Source organism: Alosa pseudoharengus, unplaced genomic scaffold (genome assembly GCF_046254945.1).
Source record: "Alosa pseudoharengus isolate Yale_2024_CS ecotype anadromous, Long Island Sound unplaced genomic scaffold, YU_APseudo_1.1 YU_APseudo_1.1_scf_21, whole genome shotgun sequence".
Classification (NCBI taxonomy): domain Eukaryota; kingdom Metazoa; phylum Chordata; class Actinopteri; order Clupeiformes; family Clupeidae; genus Alosa; species Alosa pseudoharengus.
In genome coordinates, this window is record NW_027468674.1 from 8,283,416 (window position 1) to 8,288,539 (window position 5,124).

Here is a 5,124-nt window from a genome sequence, read left to right on the forward strand (position 1 = left end):
ATGGGTAAAATACTCTGCACAGTAAACCCGAGGGGACCTAAGGCTGTTCTCTTAAAATTCTTCATCATTTTGTAGACATCTGAACCTCTCTCTGTACAACTATTAGGGAGTTGCCTGATTACCCACTCCTGCTTTGGCCCCTGATATATATGTTGATGTCTAGTTAAACACAGAGACTGTTAAGAGAATAGCCAAGGTCACCCACTATTCCATGCACTGGAATGGTCTGGTAGCTGTGTGTGTGTTTCTGTAAATATCTCTGCTTGTCTTGTATTGAGTATACTTGTCTTGTGGTAGACTTTAGACTGCAGTAGACATTAGTGGCTGTTGTTTCAGATTGGTAGTTTGGCTGCTCTAGTGTTTTACTTTCTACTGCCATGTCCATTGGGAGATCTGGGATGTATGCAGCTGCCTGTTTGACTCTAGTGATTTTTAGTTGGTTGAAAGAGATATACTGTATATGATGATGATTACAAGCATGTTGTGGACTAAATAGATTATTTTCAGCACGTTGTCAGAATGATAGTTAACATTGACATTGACTCTTAGTTGCATGATTTTGCATGGTTGGCCCCTGGTCTGGAGCTGATGATCTTTACATGGTACTGACATAGTTTAGTAAACTTACTCGGTGGGTGTTGGGTCATCTCATGTGTAAATGGTTTCCCTCCTTTCCTTCTTTTTAACTGAAACTGATTATGATGATGATAATCATAAATATGTTTTAAGGAGCATTAATCCATAACCTTTTGAAATGAAACCTATCTATAGTTTATTACGAGAGAATGTTTAACATCAAAATATGATACGATCGATTTAATTTTACTCACTATTTTCAGCGCAGACTTTGGGAATCTGGCTATAGATGTTTATCTGACAATCAGTGTGAACATAATGAGTGTAAAAGAGTGTTTTTAAACCAGCCAGCTTTATTTTAAACACTATTGCCCCATTGGATGATGACCCTCTGGCCCCGCCCCTCCCAGGTTATGTAACAGGAAGTGCAGTCCCTGAACAGAAACCAGTGGTTCCTGAGGCGAAGGGCCCCAAAGGCCCCGGGGGACAGGCCCCCAAAAGTGTGCCCGTGCCTGTGCCCGAACCACAGGGGGTGCCCAGTGGGGGGCCTGAGCCCGGGCCGCCGGGGAACCCCAAAAACGTGCCCGCGGTCACTAAAGGTGTCTACACGGGGCCGCCGGGGAACCCCAAAAACGTGCCTGCAGTCACTAAAGGTGTCCACACGGGGGCGCTCACTCCTGGAGCTCCTGTTGATAACAGCCCGCCAGTGGACACGGAAGTGCAGGGCCCTAAAGCAGCGCCTGGTAAAGAACTGAAGGAGTGTGTGTGTGTGTGTGTGTGTTTGTGTGTGTGTGTGTGTGTGTTTGTGTGTGTGTGTGTGTGTTTGTGTGTGTATGTGTGTATGTGTGTGTGTGTTTGTGTGTGTATGTGTGTATGTGTGTGTGTTTGTGTGTGTGTGTGTGTTTGTGTGTGTTTGTGTGTGTGTGCGTGCGTGTGTGTGTGTGCGTGTGCGTGCGTGTGTGCATGCTGAGTGTGTATGTGGTTGGTTGGTTCTTTGTTTGTACGTGTGTGTGTGTGTGTGTGTGTTTCCTTGTTTGTTGGCAGACTGGAAACTTTGGTCGTCCTTTAATAGTTCCATCTGTAGATGGCTAGTCAATTGTGGATTGTTTTTTGCTGTGGATTGTTTTTTTTGGACACTTTTTGCTGCATCCGTTGAAATCTGGTGTGTGTGTGTTAGTTTGTTGCGCAACGTCACGATCTTAGTGCATGCTTCCACATGTGTTGGATGTGATTCGTCGTGGCACTCTGACTTCGGTGTGGTGGTGGGTCCTCCGTTTTACACGTTGGCACTTTTGGTCTGGAAGTGCTATGTGGACTTATGGTACCTGCATGAGTCTTCACTCATGTTGATTCCGTCCTTACTGAGCACAGCACGTTTCCCCTCCAGTAACCTACATGTTTGTTTGTTTTATTTGTTTGTTTGTTTTGTTTGTTTGTTGGTAGTTTACTAGGTATGTTTTTCTATCTTGTTTGTGTTTACGCACGTGTTGCATTCTGGGGGCATGCTGTAGCCCAGCCTCACTCTCGGGGTGTAGTGACAGTGTGTGTGTGTGTGTGTGTGTGTGGGGGGGGGGGGGGCATGGATGGGTATTATCTCTGCTTGATCTCTCTGACTGTAAAATACTTACCACCTCTGTAGACAGCCAAACAGTTGTTTGTCAACAAACTGTTTGCAGGTAGGTGTTCACCACCATGTGTGACAGCACAGCCTTCTAACCTAACCCTTTACTTCAGTAATGGTCCTCTCATTTGAGATTTATAAGTACAGTTATCCCTCGGTTATCATAGTTAATCTGCGGCCAGGGGGGTATTCCAAGTACGTGGTTTAGTGACAAACCTGGGTTAGTTAACTCAGAGTAGGTTTTAAACCTCCTAATAGAAGAACTGTATGGCTTCATTCTCCTAACAAAACAATACCATAGGGCTCTTGTTGTAGGAGGTTTACCACTTACTCTGAGTTAACTTACCCAGGTTTGTCACTAAACCACGTACTTGGAATACCCCCCAGTTATTCACTGGACGTTTACTTAAATGGGGGACGTTTGAGTTCTCGGTCAGTGGGCTTTTGCTGTCTTGTTTACGTGTCTTGCTGTCCTTCAGAACTCACTGGTCTTGGCTTACACAATGGACAGGCTCCTAAACCTAAGCCTGGTAAATATACAGTCACTTCCTACTGCTAAACACTGTTCATTTCATAATGGCCGTCTGATATGTCTAAGTACAGTTCTTGCTGTGTTACAGTTTTAAATAAATAAATAATGAATGGATCATTGATCAATTCATCAGACATTAGATATTTCCAATGAATAATGCGTGATTCACGTACACAGATGCATATTTCACGATTAAACACACACACACACAAACAAACACACACACAGAAACACACACATTTCATATTATTAATGTGTGCCTCTGAAATTCGTATCACCCAGACTGCGGTCCAGATGGACGTCCAAACGGACAGTGGACTAAACTGCCATATCCTGGTAAACCCTGACTGTCTTGTGCGTCGTTCATGTTGTGGTATTCGTGTCCTGCGTGTCTGTGTGTGTGTGTTGCTGTGGTATTACAACTCCTAACAACGTGTTCATGTTGTTCGTTACAGTCTATAACTCAGTGTGTTTGTGTGGTGTTACAACTCCTAACAGTGTGTTTATGTTCGTTTACGGTCTATAACTCTGTGTGTGTGTGTGTGTGTGTGTGTGTGTGTGTGTGTGTGTGTGTGTGTGTGTGTGTGTGTGTGTGTGTGTGTGTGTGTGTGTATGTGTTGTGTGTGTGTGTGTGCGTGCATGCATCTTTTCTTCAGAGGCATGAAAATGTGTGCAGCATGCTGTTGTAGATAGAGTGTGTTCCATATCACTGCCTTCATAATCCGAGTGTGTGTATGTCTTCTGTTCGTCAATCGTATCAAGAATGTTTTTTTTTGCATTTGTATGTGTTTTGTCAGTGCCTCCTAGTCCAATGGTTAATTTTTCCGTGTGTCTTTATACTTTCGAGTACTAATATCTGTCTTAAAACATTTTATTCTATTTCGATTCTGTATTATATTGTTTCATTTTTTTTTTCAAGGACGTGTTGATCCATTGTTTCCATTTTTGCTCTGTATTTTTCAAAATTGTATATATCTTTTCTATATACTTCAATCTGTATTGATTTGTCACACTGTCACATTTCTATGTCCAGTGCCTCATTGCACAGGTGCCAGTAGCCTGTGATGAATGTCAGTTTGTTTGAGTGTTAAATATCCCCTTATTCTGTGGCTGGTCGCTAGGTTACGGAACATTAGGTGGATTGCTTAAAGGCTACAGACAGAAGCCTAATGGTAAATGTGTGTCTGTTGCATGGTGTAAAAAAGTCTGTCAGTTTCTCTATATACAGATTAGGGCTGCACAATTTGGGGAAAATATCTAATTGCCATTTTTCTGATACTGTAGATAATGTGATTACAATTTGGTTCGCTATATCATTTTTTAAAGTCAAGCTTCAGTTCAATATTCCAAATTTCGCATTAGGTTGGGTCACTTCTGATTGGTGAACATGCCTAGTGCATGAGAAGCACAGTACTCCTGATTGCTGGATGACATATAAAGTTAAAGATGTAACCAGATTAACCATTGGGATAGAGTTGCAAGCTGCACGATTAATTGCAGTCTTGGTGATTAGGTAATTGCATTTGATGAAATATAAATTTCAATTAAAAATGCATTCATTGTGCAGCCCCAATATCTGTCTATGTCTAAGATACTAATTATGTGTCTTTAAATGTATTTGTTATTGAGTTCTATTGTTTTGCATGCAGGTCACTAATGTTTGTTTGTGTTTGCATGTATGTTATGTGAACGGGTCAATGCCGCCAGAAGCAGCAGGCAAGATCTGTTCTGGAGTGCATTGATCTTTACCAGGAAAACCCTGGTTTTGTAACAATGTATTTCAGTCCAAATGTCTATTTTTAAATGTATATTTTTATGTTGTGTTTGTGTTTTCAGTGTTTATGTGTGTGTTCTCTGCATCCATACAAACATAGATGTGTTGTGTAGTCCAATGCTGTGTGTGTGTGTGTGTGTGTGTGTGTGTGTGTGTGTGTGTGTGTTTGTGTCTGTATGTTTTTTTTGTGTGTGTGTGTGTGTGTGTGTGTGTGTGTGTGTGTTTTTGAGTGCATGCACACGTGTATGTGTCAGTGTGTGTCTGTGTCTTTTGATGATGTCTGGGTTAACTTGTTTATTGTGTGTGTGTGTGTGTGTGTGTGTGTGTGTGTGTGTGTGTGTGTGTGTGTGTGTGTGTGTGTGTGTGTGTGTGTCGTGTGTGTGTGTCTGTCTGTCTGTCTGTCTGTTGTGTATGTGTGTGTGTGGCTGTCGTGTGTGTGTGTGTGTGTGGCTGTCGTGTGTGTGTGTGTGTGTGTGTGTGGCTGTCGTGTGTGTGTGTGTGTGTGTGGCTGTCGTGTGTGTGTGTGTGTGTGTGTTTCCAGGATATGGAGCAGGAGCAGAAGCAGGATATGCTAATGGAGGAGGAGCCAAGGCCCCTAAGCCAGGTAAAGCCCTGCTGCTA